The following is a 16,722-nucleotide window of genomic DNA, read 5'->3' as shown; positions in this document are numbered from 1 at the left end:
CCTCCTTGGCCCCTCCCATAGGTGGTGAGCCCATGGGAAGGGGGACCCATGTTACCTCTTTGGGCTGTGCCTGGCCGAGCCCCATGGGTGCAGGCCCGGCCACCAGGCACTTGCCATCGAGCCCCACCTCCAGGCCTGGCTCCAGAGGGTGGCCCCGGTGACACGCGTCCGGGCGAGGGAAAACATTGTCCAAAGGTTTGATTCATCATTGGAGGTTTGTTGAACCACTCTTTTTCTCATCCCTCACCTAGGACCAGTTTGCCTTGGGTGGCCTTACCAGGGGCATAAAGCCAACAGAGCTCCTAGGATCATTGGGACACGCAAACCCCTCCACCACGATAAGGTGGCAGTTCAAGGAGGAATGTTCATAATATAAATTGACAATATGAAGTAAGTCTCACTTACATTAACTCAATTAAAACTTTAAAATTATGAAAAAAGTCAAATTCTGAATATACTCACTGCGTGGAGTTTGCATGTTCTCCACGTGTCTGCGTGGGTTTCCTCCGGGTGCTCCAGTTTCCTCCCACAGTCCAAACAGATTAGGTGCATTGGCGATTCTAAAAATTGTCCCTAGTGTGTGTTTGGTGTGTGGGTGTTTGTGTGTGTGTGTGCTCTGTGGTGGGCTGGTACCCTGCCCGGGATTTGTTCCTGCCTTGTGCCTTGTGTTGGCTGGAATTGGCTGCAGCAGACCCTCGTGACCCTGTGTTTGTATATAGCGGGTTGGATGATGACTGACTGACTGACTGACTGACTTTGAATATGTAAAGTCAGCATGTGAATATATAAAATAAATTCTGAATATATAAAGCCAAACGTATATAAAGTCAAAATTTGAATATATAAAGTCAGTTCTGAATATGCTGTAAAAAGCAAATTCTGAATAAACCCTACTCGAAAAAAAAAATTAAGGAAACACTTAATTATCACAGTCTAACTCCAAGTCGATTAAGCTTCAGGGATATCAATCTGTCCAGTTAGGAAGCATAAGCGATTGTGAATAAGTTTCACCTGCTTTGGTGCAAATGAAAGTGACAACAGGTGCACTTTAGAGGCAACAGCAAGACAACCCCTAAAAAGGGAATGGTTTGCAGGTGGTGGTGACAGAGAATTGCTGTCTTCTTATCCTTCCTGATTCTTCTCTAGTTTTGCATTTTGCTGGTGTACTTGTCACTACTGGTAGCATGAGGCGGCACCTGGGATGGCACATTCATACGTGCCATTGCAAGAAGGTTTGCTGTGTTTCCCAGTACAGTCTCAAGAGCATGGAGGAGATAGCAGGAGACAAGCTGTTAGAAGAGGAGAGCAGAACAAGGTTGTAGAAGGGCATCAACCCAGCAGCATGACTGGTATCTGCTCCTTTGTGTGAAGAGGAACAGGAGGAGCACTGCTGCAGCCCTACACAATGACCTCCCAATTGGCTACTGGTGTGCATGTTTCTGACCAAATTGTCAGAAATGGACTCTATGAGGGTGTGATGTGGGCTCGACATCCTCTAGTGGGACTTGCACTCACAGCCTATCACCGTGCAGCTTAAATGGTATTTGCTAGAGAATACCTCAATTAGCAGTTCCAGCATTAGTGCCCGGTTCTTTTCATAGATGAGAGCAGGTTTATACTGAGCTCATGTGACAGAGATTAAATAGTCAGGAGACGCCGTGGTGAACTTTATGCTGCTTGTAACATCATCCAGCATCACTGGTTTGGCGGTGGGTCAGTGATGGTCTGGGGAGGCATATCCTTGGAGGGTCGCATAGACCTCCACATGCAAGGCAATGGTATATTAACTGCTGTTAGGTACTGGGATGAAATCCTCAAAGACATTGTCAGTCCTTACGCTGGTGCAGGACAATGCCCGGCCTCATGTGGCCACAGAGTATAGACAGTTATTGGATTGACTAGCCCACACATTCCCCAGACCTGAATCCAATTGAGAACCACTGGGACATTATGTATTGGTGCATGCAAGGCCGCCAAAGACTGTCCAGGAGCTCATTGATACCCTGATCCAGGTCTGGGAGGAGACCCCCAAAACACCATCTGCCGTCTTATCAGGTCCATGCCTAGATGTTGTCAGGAGTCTACACAGTCAAATTATGTGTTTGCCATGCTGAAATTCACACAAGTTGGATCAGCTTGTGATTTCAATTTTTTCTTTAATTTTCAGTGTCATGTTGAATCCAGCCCTCAATGGGTTGATTATTTTGGTTTTTATTGACCATTGTTGCATAATTTTATTCTCAGTTGATTACACAGTATTACTCAAAAAGGTTTTCCACTTGAATACTTCATTCATCGAGATCCAAAATGTGATTTAAGTATTCCCTTAATTTTTTTGAACAGTATATAAAGTCCCCATTTGAATAAATATAGTCAATTCTGAATATAATGTCATTGTATGAATATACAAACTCATTTCAGAATATGTAAAGTCAAACTGGAATATATAAAATCAAAATCTGAGAATATAAAGTTAGCTTCTGAATGTAGAAAGTCAATTCTGAATATATAAATTCTCTGTCTGAATATACAAAGTCCAACTTGAATATATGAACCCAGTTCTAAATATATGAACTCATTGTCTATGCATGTTACCAATATAGTATGTAATTATAATGGTAATAATGATAAATTTCATTGTTTGAATTTTTTAAGAATTAAAAAAGAAATAAAATCTAGTAACAAAAAGTAGGAAAACACTGCTGGCCTCTTAATTTACTTTTCTGATATTTCTTGTTCACAGACTTCTTTGTGTCTGTGCAGCTGAACATTGGTATACTATTGATTCAATGACTCATTTTAAATCAGTGGACAACATCAGAAAAAAAAGCAGCACCATAAAACATTGGACAGCTAACTGACGTTGCTTTATCCACATTAAGTCGGAGCACTTTCTGTGCACTGAATCTCGAGGCGTGTGCCCTGAACTCTGACGGACAGATGGACAGTTGGAGTCCAGATGCTTCTACTAACGGAAGGAATGTGCCTTAGGGAGGAGAGCAACTGATGCGAGACGGAGCACTGGGGCAGGCGCAGTAATAAGTCGAGATAAAAGACAGAAAATAACAAAATTCAGTTATTTCTAAAATGATCAAATAAGAAAAAAAAGCTCATACTGACAATTATTTTACATGTAATAATACATGTGGGTTATAAGAATTCAATTTCTTTGTCAAATTAAGCAATACTGTGACGAATCCTGACATATTCTGGCAATAGAAACTGGTGTGAAATATGTCTTTAGTCTAAATGCCCAGATAAAAGACTATGCAATTAGCTATAAATCTTTATAAATAGTGACAAATAATGATATATAAACAAACAAACAAAAAAAATGAATAAGGTTTTCTTTCATAGTACCAGAAGAGTTTTGCATTAAAATAGCACCGTTCAATCAAAAGTACAGATGGCAATATGGTGAGGCAGATGGGAGACAGATTTTATTTGAATTCAGCATTTTGAAGGTAAGGTCCAGGTTTTCCCAGGAAGCACATTTTATTTCAGTTAGAAAAAGAGGACATGATTAATGGTTTAAGTCGCCTAGCTCTGCACTTATCCACATTGCATTTATTTTTAGCCAAGAGATCTGGCCCTGTGGAGATATGAGCAACCGTCCAGTAGCTTAGACAAGTCTGACAGCCATCGTTTTAATGAAGCCCCAGCTCTACCTCCTTACTTGTGGGGCTAAATGGTAATCATTTTACAGCTCATTCAGTATGTGTTATTTTTGGGATGAGCTTAGTTTTATTCCCCTGTGTCGAAAAGGATCAATATCATATTTAAAGGAGGGCAAGCATTCACTGATCAAAGGTCATTTCCTTCTTTCCTCTTCAGATTCACTGGTTCATACACCGGTTCTGTGGTCTTCTGTTTCCAGCTGTATGCCAGAGAATTCATAAGTGAGAAAATGACAGTTCAATATTTAAATTAGTCCAGTGATCAGAACCTTGAATTGTAGGCCAAGTATTGAAGTATAGTATTGCTCTTCCACTTATGAAGGCCACACTGCCTTGCATACAATTGACAATGAATATTTGCTGCCATGTAAGAAGCAGAATCGTTACTATTTTGTGAAAAAAGTGGCAACATGTTTGATGAGACAAGATGGAAATCCCTCGGAAAAAACTATTTTACGTGAAGCAGTGGCTGTAAGCACTTTTTGTTTGGGAGTAGGAATAAAAATAGTCAATAAGGCGATCTTTTTTAACATCACTAAAAATAAACCAGAATCAAGCCACAAAATATGTTCTGGATGCACAAGTAGTTTGAGTGTTAGACTCTAACAAATTTTTTCATTTAAATGGTCAAAGTTTTATGTAAGATGCCCCCTTTTGTAGTGCAACTCTGCAATTGTGCACTACAATGATCAGGGGCCTCATGTATAAAAGGTGCGTACGCACAGAAATGTTGAGTAAGAACATTTCCACGTTCAAATCGCGATGTATAAAACCTAAACTTAGCGTAAAGCCACGCACATTTCCACGGTACTTCATACCCTGTCGTACGCAAGTTCTCCGCTCGGTTTTGCAGACTGGCGGCACCCAGAGTCAAAGCAGTGCTACTGTTCCTGTGTGGTTTATCATTCTTTTTCAGATCCACATCCCTGACGTGGCTTTATAAATACACTGAAATTAACTGCATATTGTTTATTAGTTTAATGCATCTGATTGTAATTAACCTGTAGCAATATAATGGTCCACAGAATGGTGAAACTATTCCAAATTCCATAACTGCTTTAACCTTGTTACTCTCACTGGACCTTCTTCTTCTTCTTTAATAATAATAATACATTTTATTTATATAGCGCCTTTCCCATGCTCAAGGCACTTACAGAATAAATAAAGAACGGCAGAATATACAGTATATAGCATTGTACAAACCAGATAAATAAACAAAGAAGATTAAGACAGTAAATTCTGAAAAAAAAAACAAAAAAAAAAAAAAAAACAGACAACATAATTGATGGTCTCGCACACACATACAGGTTACATGAGCATCTTGACAGAGAAGTAAACTGAGAGAAAGGTAATAAAGTCAAGTAGAGCTAAAAGCCTTCCTGAACAGATGAGTTTTGAGTTGTTTTTTAAAAGAATTCATGGAGTCAGCTGACCTGATTAATTTTGGTAGGTCATTCCAGAGTCTGGGCGCTATACAGCTGAAGGCCCTGTCACCCATGGAGTGTAGATTAGTGACGGGCACAACAAGATTACCAGAATCAGAGGACCTTAGTAGTCTTTCAGCTACTTCCATTAGGGGTTGCCACAGCAGGTCATCTTTTTCTATATTACTCTCACTGCACCACTCGGGGCAGCTGATCGAAAAGAGAATTATAGGTATACAGCATCAAGCACACGCTGCCTCACCCATGCTTCCTATTTGAACTGTTTCTCACACGGCAAACACTTCAAACCTTTCCTGTACGGATCTCGCAGTTCAGAAAGATTTTCATCCCAAGAGCTCTAAATGCACTCAATCAGTCCATCAACTGATCCTTGTAGAACTGTTTGGACTTATAAGTACAATCACCTCACTGTAAACTTGCACTACAGTTATAATATTGCACAACCTGAGCCACTTTATAAAGTGCGTATTTACATATGATGATGATATCATTTTTAAGATGAAATGCAGCAAAAGTTGTTTATTATATTATACAGATAAAAGCACTGTATGCTTCACTGGGACAGGCATGAACGATAGAATAATTAAACATGTACTACGAAGATATTTCAATGTTCCTTCAAAGTATGGAAGAATCAGCATTATAAGCTTACAGATGGCTTAACGTCTATTACAGAGCTGATTGTGTGGTGATCGGTTACTTGGAGAAAGAAACGGAATGACAGGAACTGGAAGTTAGTACGTTTGAAAGAGACAGTACTGCAGGGGTGGCCTTAGGCATGTGCAAACTGTGCACCTGTACAGGGCCGCCAAATCCCAGGGACTGCCACGCCAATATATATTGAATATAAAACAGAAAGAGAAAATAACAACACAGCTAAAAATGCAGCGGCAAATTTTGGCAAAAGTTAAACGCTTGTGTCATGAACACGAGGTGGCCATGCAGTGTCCGCAATGGACGTGGCCATCCGCCGTGCATAAGATACCATATTGACATTGGCGGGCGAAGGGGCCACCGATTCTTTCTCTGCCCAGGGCCGCCACGAGCCTAGAGACGCCCCTGAGTACTGCTGCAATAAATTATTTCATCGAAGGTTATGCACAATCGCTGCGCCACCGTGTTCCCATGTTTAATAACGTGCTTTAACTCCTATCATCATGAAAATAATATCATGTATACATCTCAGTATTTTAGTTATTCAGAGAGCTGTAATATCACGAATGTAATGGATTCTGTGTCCTGTCAGAGGAAGAGAAAGCCCGTTTAAGAAGCACATAGTGATTCACACACATAGAGCACATAGAAGAACACATACAAAACAAAGCATTTAATGTGCTACTTTAATTACAATGTGATTTGAGAAACTGGTTAATTAAACAATTTTAAGATGAAGTTTGATATTCTACTGTAATGACAAAATAAACTGCGTAATTAAAGTGGAAATTTCGAGATTGAAGTTGACATTTGGTGCTTTTTCCCCACTGTATGCCTTTTTTTTTCTGTACCCTAATAAGCTTTCATGTGACACTTAGATGATGGGCTACGTCTCGCCTTTTCATGGCGACTTTGATATGTGACAACTTCTTTTTTATTTCGGGCACTGTGCGACTTTGTGAACTTGAGCTTTTGAGTTTCTCTGAGATGCTATATCAGTCGATTAGCTTCCTTTTGATGTTTATATCACTGTTTAAACCAATAAATAGTATGTATTTCCTTGCCTCCACCTGGTATTCACTGAAATTCTTCCATTTTCCCTCTTGCTTTTCCCATTGTCTTTTCACAGAACACTGAGCTTAAGGACTATTTAAATTGCTTTGCATATTCAAAGAGGCATAATTCTGGGAAGAGTTAGGGCGGGACAGCAGGCGTGTGTACGAGCGTTACGTTTCACGCTGATCGGGATTTATGTAGCGGAAGAATGTGGAAGTTTGCGTACGCACAGATTCCTGCATCTTGATTTTTCTGTGCATAAGCACATTTCGGCTTTTGTTCTTACGTCATGTTATAGTGCGAATTCTATGCATGGTGTTATGCATGAGGTCCCAGATGTGTGGCTATAATATGTCATCATCCATAGAAAAATACAAAGAATGCTAAAAAGAATATAAAGAAAGAACCAACACATGGGAAAAAATGAATAGACATGGAGACAAAACAAACATGAAGAAATATTTCAGCTAACCATGAAGTGGTGTGGGTAAATGGCTAGAGATTGAAGCTCACTTCCATTGGCATTTTGGGAATTAAAATTTTGGTATGGAATGGAGACACAATCAGAAAGGGCAGATAAAGAGAGAATCGAGTCCTTAAAGAGCAGAACTTCTGGAGCCCACTGCTAAACCCTGGTAACTCAAACAAATGCCTCCAAAATACTTCCAGTGAAACCTGTGAGGCTATTGCTATATTTTTCAATCAAAAAATTAATGATATTAGAAATAATATAGTATATCTCCCCAACACTGTGGATCCTCTTAAGCCCCAGTACTCCGTTATAAACAAATTAAACTCTTTCACCAGGATAGATTTACCTGATTTACATAAAATAATTTCTCAACTTAGTCCCTCCACCTGCGTCCTTGTCCCAATACCAACAAGTTTTTTCAAAGAAGTATAAGACGTGCTAACTGATAGTATTTTATCAGTAAACTCGTCATTAGATACGGGGGTCTTCCCAGACTGTCATAAGACTGCTGTAGTTAAACCCCTACTCAAGAAAAATAATCTTGACCCCTCTGCCTTTGAAAATTTTAGACCCATTTCTAACCTGCCTTTCTTAAGTAAAATTCTAGAGAAGGCAGTCATTATGCAGCTACAGTAAATGACCACCTCAATAAACATGCTTTTCTTGATAAGTTTGAGTCGGGTTTCAGAACAAATCACAGCACAGAAACTGCACTCGTTAAAGTAGTAAATGACTTGCAGGTAAATGCAGACAGAGGCCATTTATTTGTTCTCATCCTCTTAGATCTGAGTGCTGCTTTTGACACCATTGATCACAATATTCTTAGAAATTGCCTTAGTCAATGGGTGGGCCTCTCTGGCAGTGTCTTAAATTGGTTTGAATCCTACCTGGCAGGTAGAAAATTCTTTGTTAGTTGTGGTAATTATGATTCAAAGACACATGATATTCTATATGGTGTTCCACAAGGCTCTATCCTGGGTCCGCTGCTCTTTTCGATCTACATGCTTCCGTTAGGTCAGATTATCTCAGGGCATAACGTGAGTTACCACAGCTATGCTGATGACACACAGCTGTATTTATCAATAGTGCCTGATGACCCACACTCTGTTGTTTCACTAACACAATGTCTTACTTGTTTTTCTAAGTGGATGAATAGTCATTTTCTTAAGCTAAATACAGAGAAAACAGAAATTTTAGTGATTGGCAATAATGGATATAATGAGGTTATTAGAAATAAACTTGATGCATTAGGATTAAAAGTCGAGACAGAGGTAAAGAATTTAGGGGTAACTGTTGACTGTGACCTGAATTTTAAATCGCATATTAATCAGATCACTAGGACAGCATTTTTTCACTTAAGAAATATAGAAAAAGTTAGACCTCTTATATCATTGAAAGATGCTGAGAAATTAGTTCATGCTTTTGTTTTCAGTCGACTAGATTACTGTAACGCACTCCTCTCATGACTACCCAAAAAAGACATAAATAGTTTGCAACTAGTGCAGAATGCAGCTGCTAGAATCCTAACTAGGAAAAGAAAATCTGAGCACATCTCTCCAGTTTTGATGTCACTACACTGGTTACCTGTGTCATTCAGAATTGACTTTAAAATTCTGCTTATGGTTTATAAAGCCTTAAATAATTTTGCTCCATCTTATATATCGGAATGTCTGACACCTTACACTCCAAATCGTAACCTTAGATCTTCAAATGAGTATCTGCTTAGAATTCCAAGAGCTAAACTTAAAAGAAGTGGTGAGGCGGCCTTCTGCTGTTATGCACCTAAAATCTGGAATAGCCTGCCAATAGGAATTCGCCAGGCTAATACAGTGGAGCACTTTAAAAAACTGTTAAAAACACATTACTTTAACATGGCTTTCTCATAACTTAATTTTAGTTTAATCCTGATGCTCTGTATTTTCAATTAATTATCATAACTATTCATGGTGGCTCCAAAATCCATACTAACCCCAACTTTCTCATCTGTTTTTTTTTCCTCGGTTTTCTGTGGTGGCGAAAAGCACCACCTCCACCTAATCAAAGCACCGTGATGTTCCTACATTGATGGATTAAAAGCCAGAAGTCTACATGACCATCATCATCAAGTCCTCCCATGAGAACCCTAAATACAAAGAGGACTGTTCATTTATGTTAGGTAGAATGCCCAGAGGGGGCTGGGCGGTCTCATGGTCTGGAACCCCTGCAGATTTTATTTTGTTTTTTTGTTTTTTCTGTCCTCCCTGGCCATCGGACCTTACTCTAATTCTATGTTAATTAGTGTTATCTTATTTTCATTCTTACTTTGTCTTTTTTTTCTTTTCTTCATCATGTAAAGCACTTTGAGCTACATTATTTGTATGAAAATGTGCTATATAAATAAATGTGATTGTTGTTGTTGTTGTTGCTTAAATCCATCTGCCTGGTTACATAACTGCCAGCAAGTCTTCAGAAGCATCCCAGCTTAGGTTAGCATGAAAAGTTGGGGAAAGAGAGTGCAGAGGTATTGTCTTGGATTTTATGTGAGCAATGTGATGCAGAGTCGGCAGAGTGAATGTATAGGCAGTGGACTCAGCAGAGTGAAGATCATTTGAGCCAAATGGAATGGACTGTGGAGGACCAGGGTGGTGGCAGTGGTGTTGGAGGTGTCCAGTAAACTTCAACTGAGAGAGTGAGGGAGAGAGACTGAAATGCATTTCATAATGTATTAGACTGCAAGCACCAGTGACGATAAAACAACAACAACAACAACATTTATTTATATAGCACATTTTCATACAAAAAGTAGCTCAAAGTGCTTTACATAATGAAGAAAAGAAGAATAAAAGACAAATAAGAAATTAAAATAAGACAACCTTAGTTAACATAAAAAGGAGTAAGGTCCGATGGCCAGGGTGGACAGAAAAAACAAAAAAAAACTCCAGAAGGCTGGAGAAAAAAATAAAATCTGTAGGGGTTCCAGGCCACGAGACCGCCCAGTCCCCCTTTGGGCATTCTACCTAACATAAATGAAATAGTCCTCTTTGTAGTTAGGGTTCTCATGGAGTCATTTGATGCTGATGGTTATACAGACTTCTGGCTTTTAATCCATCCATCATTGTTGGAACATCATGGTGCTTTGGGTAGATGGTGGTGGCACAAGCCACCACCAATAGGACACCGGAAAAGGAAACAGAAGAGAGAGTAGGGGTTAGTACAAATTTTGAATGAATAGTTATTATAATGAATTGGATATACAGAGTGTCAGGATTAAATTACAGTGAAGTTATGAGAAGGCCATGTTAAAGTAATGTGTTTTCAGTAGTTTTTTAAAGTGCTCCACTGTATTAGCCTGGCGAATTCCTACTGGCAGGCTATTCCAGATTTTAGGTGCATAACAGCAGAAGGCCGCCTCACCACTTCTTTTAAGTTTTGCTCTTGGAATTCTAAGGAGACACTCAGTTGAGGATCTGAGGTTGCGATTTGGAATATAAGGTGTCAGACATTCCGATATATAAGACGGGGCGAGATTATTTAAAGCTTTATAAACCATAAGCAGAATTTTAAAGTCAATTCTGAATGACACAGGTAACCAGTGTAGTGACATCAAAACTGGAGAAATGTGTTCGGATTTTCTTTTCCTGGTAAGGATTCTAGCAGCTGCATTCTGCACTAATTGCAAACGATTGATGTCTTTTTTGGGTAGTCCTGAGAGGAGTGCATTACAGTAATCTAGCCGACTAAAGACAAACGCATGAACTAATTTCTCTGCATCTTTCGATGATATAAGAGGTCTAACTTTTGCTATGTTCCTTAGGTGAAAAAATGCTGTCCTAGTGATCTTATTAATATGCGATTTAAAATTCAGATTACAATCAACGGTTACCCCTAAGCTTTTTACCTCCGATTTGACTTTTAATCCTAATGCATCCAGTTTATTTCTAATAACCTCATTGTATCCATTATTGCCAATCACTAAGATTTCGGTTTTTTCTTTATTTAATTTGAGAAAGTTACTATTCATCCATTCTGAGATACAGGTTAGACATTGTGTTAGCGAATCAAGAGATTTGGGGTCATCAGGTGCTATTGATAAATACAGCTGTGTGTCATCAGCATAGCTGTGGTAGCTCACGTTATGTCCCGAGATAATCTGACCTAGTGGAAGCATGTAGATTGAGAAGAGCAGCGGACCCAGGATAGAGCCTTGTGGAACACCATATAGAATATCATGTGTCTTTGAGTTATAATTACCACAACTAACAAAGAATTTTCTCCCTGCCAGGTAGGATTCAAACCAATTTAAGACACTGCCAGAGAGGCCCACCCATTGACTAAGGCGATTCTTAAGAATATTATGATCAATGGTGTCAAATGCGGCACTCAGATCTAAGAGGATGAGAACAGATAAATGGCCTCTGTCTGCATTTACCCGCAAGTCATTTACTACTTTAACGAGTGCAGTTTCTGTGCTGTGATTTGTTCTAAAACCTGACTGAAATTTATCAAGAATAGCATGTTTATTGAGGTGCTCATTTAACTGCATAATGACTGCCTTCTCTAGAATTTTACTTAAGAAAGGCAGGTTAGAGATGGGTCTATAATTTTCAAGAGCAGAGGGGTCGAGATTATTTTTCTTAAGTAGGGGTTTAATTACCGCAGTCTTAAGACAGTCTGGGAAGACCCCCGTATCTAATGACGAATTTACTATGTCAAGAACATTATCAATAAGCACACCCGATACTTCTTTGAAAAAATTTGTTGGTATTGGGTCAAGGGCACAGGTGGATGGTTTCATTTGAGAAATTATTTTATGTAAATCAGGTAAATCTATCCTAGTGAAAGACTCTAATTTATTTATTATGGAGTACTGGGGTTTAGGAGGATCCTTAGTGTTGGGGAGATATACTATGTTATTTCTAATATCATTAATTTTTTGATTGAAAAATACAGCGATAGCCTCACAGGTTTTACTGGAAGTACTTAGGAGGCATTCCTTTGAGTTACCTGGGTTTAACAGATGATCAATTGTCGAAAATAAGACTCTGGGATTACTAGCATTGTTATTTATAATCTTAGAGAAATAGCAGCGCCTCTCAAGATGGACTGTGTTATTGTATTCTGTTATTTTAACTTTTAATATCTCATAGTCAATAGTTAGTTTAGTCTTCCTCCATTTACGCTCAGCTCTACGGCATGTTCTCTTTAAATCAGACACTCTTTGGGTCTTCCAAGGTATAACAATGCTAGAAGATTTTTTAACTGTCTTTTCAGGTGCAACTATGTCAACAGCAGCCCTCACTTTAGTATTAAATCTTTCCACCTTACTATTTACATTCTCCTCGCTATTATAGTTGGCACTATAAACGGACTGATTGGTTAGAATGTTTGTAAGTTTTAAAGTTGCTGATGAGTCAAAGAAGCGTTTTTTAACAATATGCTTCTCATGAGTGTTTTCTATCATTATTTCTATATTAAAAAGTAGAAGAAAATGGTCTGAAAGACCCGTATCAATGACCTGCTTTATATCAACTTTTAGTCCTTTAGTAATTACTAAGTCTAACGTATGACCTGCTTTATGTGTAGGCTGATTAACGAGCTGTCTCAAATCAAAAGAGTCCAGGAGGTTCATAAATTCTTTTACTTTTTGGTCACATTGATTATCTATATGAAAATTAAAGTCGCCGACTATTAAGAGTGCGTCATAGTTCGTAATTAAGATTGACATTAAGTCAGAGAATTCCTCAAAAAAAGACGCGTTGAATTTAGGAGGTCTGTACACGGATAATACTAGAACGTGAGAATCTCCCTGAATAACAATGGCGAGATACTCAAAAGACTTGAACTTACCAAAACTGATATTTTTACATTTTAACCTGCTAGAGTAAATGTTTGCTAATCCGCCACCTCTCTTTCCTTGGCGATCAGCACGAGTAAAATTGTAATCCGGAGGCGCAGATTCGATTAAAACAGCTGCGCCATCTGAGCTAAGCCACGTTTCACTTAGTGCAATAAAATCTATTTTTTTATCACTAATAATGTTGTTGATAAAAAACGTCTTGTTAGTTAAAGCTCTAATATTTAATAGTGCCATATTCAATGTTTCGGAGGAGCAGAGATGAATACTATGTGCGTTATTGATATAGGGAACAGGAATTAAGTTATTTTTATTAGCGCCGCTCTGTGTGTATTTTTTGTTTAATCTATGATCTGTTTTTACAGTTTTAATACATTGTTCATCTAAAATGCCATACTGTACAAAATAAAAATGAAAACACACAAAATGAAGATCTATCAACATACTGTTTTGTCATACAATTCAACTAAATATGACAATATTAAGATATAATAACATCAAGTACTCAACACCAAAAGTAGAAATGCTAATATTCATAAATCTCTAGTTTTTTATTTAAGCAGCAAAGTGGTAAATTGTCTTGTGCAAAAGTAATTCTCATGATTAATGATAATGGGGATAACTACTCCAAAATAGCGAGAGGTGAATGTTCATGCACCTCTCACATTGAATCCTTTTATCCTTCAGGCCTTAATGGAGACCTGAGCAAGTCAGGCTGCAGTTAGGTACACACAAACAAAACTACACCAGTAGTAACTTAAGGTCCAAGGGCACAAAGAAATTTCACATACTGCTAAAGGAAATATTTTTCTAGAATCACGATAACAAATTGCACGGAGCATATAATGGAAAAATGTGAATATAACAACTACGTTGAGGTTTCAAATAGTGTTTTAACAGTTGTCACACACATGCGCATGGGAGGCAGCTGAAGGGCTTGAGTAAGGGCAAATCTGAATCAGACCAGGATGTGGCAGAGTACACAGACTCTTTTTCTCCCTTTCCTGCAGACCATTCACGGGAGATTCCACCAGTGTCCTCTTGACGTCACTTCCGGGTCCAAGCCTATGGAAGAAGACCTCGCCGGCTCCGGCCTTCTGTGATGTCACGTTCCGGGGTCGAGCCTATGTTTGAAGGCCCTTATGAGCCCAACCCCTTTGACCTCACTTCTTGTCTTCCCCTTTAAAAGCCTCCACCTTTTCCCTATTCCCTCAGTTCTGTTTTGGACTCGGTTTTGTGCACAGCAGTGCTATCATTTACGTCAATTTGCAGCCAGGAAACCAAATATATGGGTGGCTGCCCCAAACCTTGCTATGGCTCTTTGTGGAGTTTGTGACACAGTACATTAAATAACTGAGGTGAGTTTACTACTTACTGTACATGTACTTAATTTTTATACAGTACAACAGTGCCATCAGTTGAGGATGGAGGATAGTGTCCCACGTGCCATTAATGCAAATGATCCCATTGCCCCCTTCCATTTTGAAATCTGAATTCTGTCACTATTTTTGACTCTAAGCAAGCTATTTTATCCAAATGAGATCTTTTGTAATGCACCTTCTAATAGAATTGGGCTATACCGAGGAAAAATTATACAACTTGCTCATCAACTGATAGAAATAATATTGAGGTTATTGAATACAGTAACTGCTTCATGCAAAGTCGAAGGTTCTGTGATCATGGTACAATGCTGTCTTTGAAGCTGCCCCCCCAGCCTACCCCCAATCACACAAACTTACTACTGGGAGCTAAACTATTAAATGTCACATCATGGAAAGTAAACAAGAAAAATGTCAGCAAAAACACCCCGTTAAAAACAAATCTCACTGAGAGCCAGAGATTAATAAGGAGAAAGAATGCTGATGGGTATTTTTATTTGTTTTTCTTCATTATTTGTTTCTTTTACTAAGTAATCACTGCTGTACCCAGTATCCAAACATGAAGTTCCATTTGAAATGCACCTTATGGTGAAGATGACCAGTGTGTTTTCTGCCTAGTTTGAATTTCAATGGTAACAAGCCTTGAACGACGGTTGGCATCTGAAAACGACCGGTCACAGCCTGGCTTTACTGTCATGATGTCTCGTGTGAGGTGTTTGCTACATACAACTACATATAATCATTTATCTTTGGGAACAATCCCCTTTGGCATGGATTTAAGTAACAGAAATGTAATAAATTAAACAATACATGAATTTGACAGTGAACCCCCTGGATTAAACAAGCAGTGAATTTCAGTTTTTACTTTGCAGACTTCTGAGTTAATTGACCTTCATTCCTAAGTTAAGGTGTACTCAGAAAGTATTCACACTTTTTTACACATTTTGTTATGTTGCAGCTTTATGCTAAATCATTTCAATTATTTTTTTCCTTAATCAAACAACACTTAGTACTTTTAAATGACAAAATGAAATAAGGAATTTATTGAAAATTTATCTACTCTATATATATATATATATATATAAAATCCTAAGCCAAAAAGTGCAATGATTTTGTGCAACAATTTTATGTCACTTTTTTCTCAACCTTTAAATCGGGCTTATTTTAAAACCTACATATATATGTTTGGTATCATTCTTTTCAGAGTTAATCGAACTTTAATGTGATTTTGTTAGATTTTCAGATTCTTATTCCGTTTTTAAATTATAAGCTACAAAATATCAAGAATTCGCATCCCGTGAAACAAGACTTTGTGCCAAAGGATTTAACCACATCCGGGGTTGGAAATAAAAGACAAAGAGTAGGACAGCTGCTGTACAGGCTTTTAAATATTCGAAGCGCCATGCGAGATGCACATCATACAGCACTGCAACAGCAGCAAGCCAGCAGCTGACCGAGCAAAGAGGAGGTGTTTGTTTCCCATTGTATCATCGTTTAAGAGGGGGTTTCGGAGGATGACCGTGTCTCCTTGGGGTGTGTTCAGCCCCCCTCTTCACAACACCAGCAGCAGAGACACGAAGTGGCTGGTGCGTAGCACAGGCGAGGAGTTTTGGTAAGCAAAGTGAGCAGGAGGGAACCCCCAATTTAAATATAAAAAACTGAAATATCACAGTATTCAGACCCACTACCTTGTTACCTGAAACTGGGCTCATGTGCATTCCATTCTGTTGATCACCATTAAGATGTCCTTACACCTTGATTGGAGTACACCCGTGGTAAATTCAATTGTTAGGACGTAACTAGGAAAAGTGCACACCTCTCTATATAAGGCCCTACAGTATCAGAGAAAAAAATCAATCTATGAGGTGAAAAGAATTGCCTTACCATAGAGACAGGACTGTTTTGAGGCAGAGATCCGTGGACAGCTAAAGAAAAAAATCTGCAGCATTGTGGAAGGGCGGGTCCACGGCGTAAGAATCAGGAGCCCATTTTAAATACTTAATCATTTACACGGTCTTCAGGTGGGGCGTGGTAGCGTGGCAGGTTTGGTTCCAGTACGCAACGTGGGAGCGGACAGTTCTGTACTTTGTGCACATGTGCAGAAGCGCTCAAGACCCTAATTAGTGCTGGAACTGTGATTGCCGCAGGGAAGGGAAGTGCGAGTGTTAGATAGGAGATAAAAAGGAAAAACAACAGAGATTCACAT

Source organism: Erpetoichthys calabaricus, chromosome 13 (genome assembly GCF_900747795.2).
Source record: "Erpetoichthys calabaricus chromosome 13, fErpCal1.3, whole genome shotgun sequence".
NCBI lineage: Eukaryota > Metazoa > Chordata > Cladistia > Polypteriformes > Polypteridae > Erpetoichthys > Erpetoichthys calabaricus.
Note: the sequence above shows the minus strand (reverse complement) of the source record.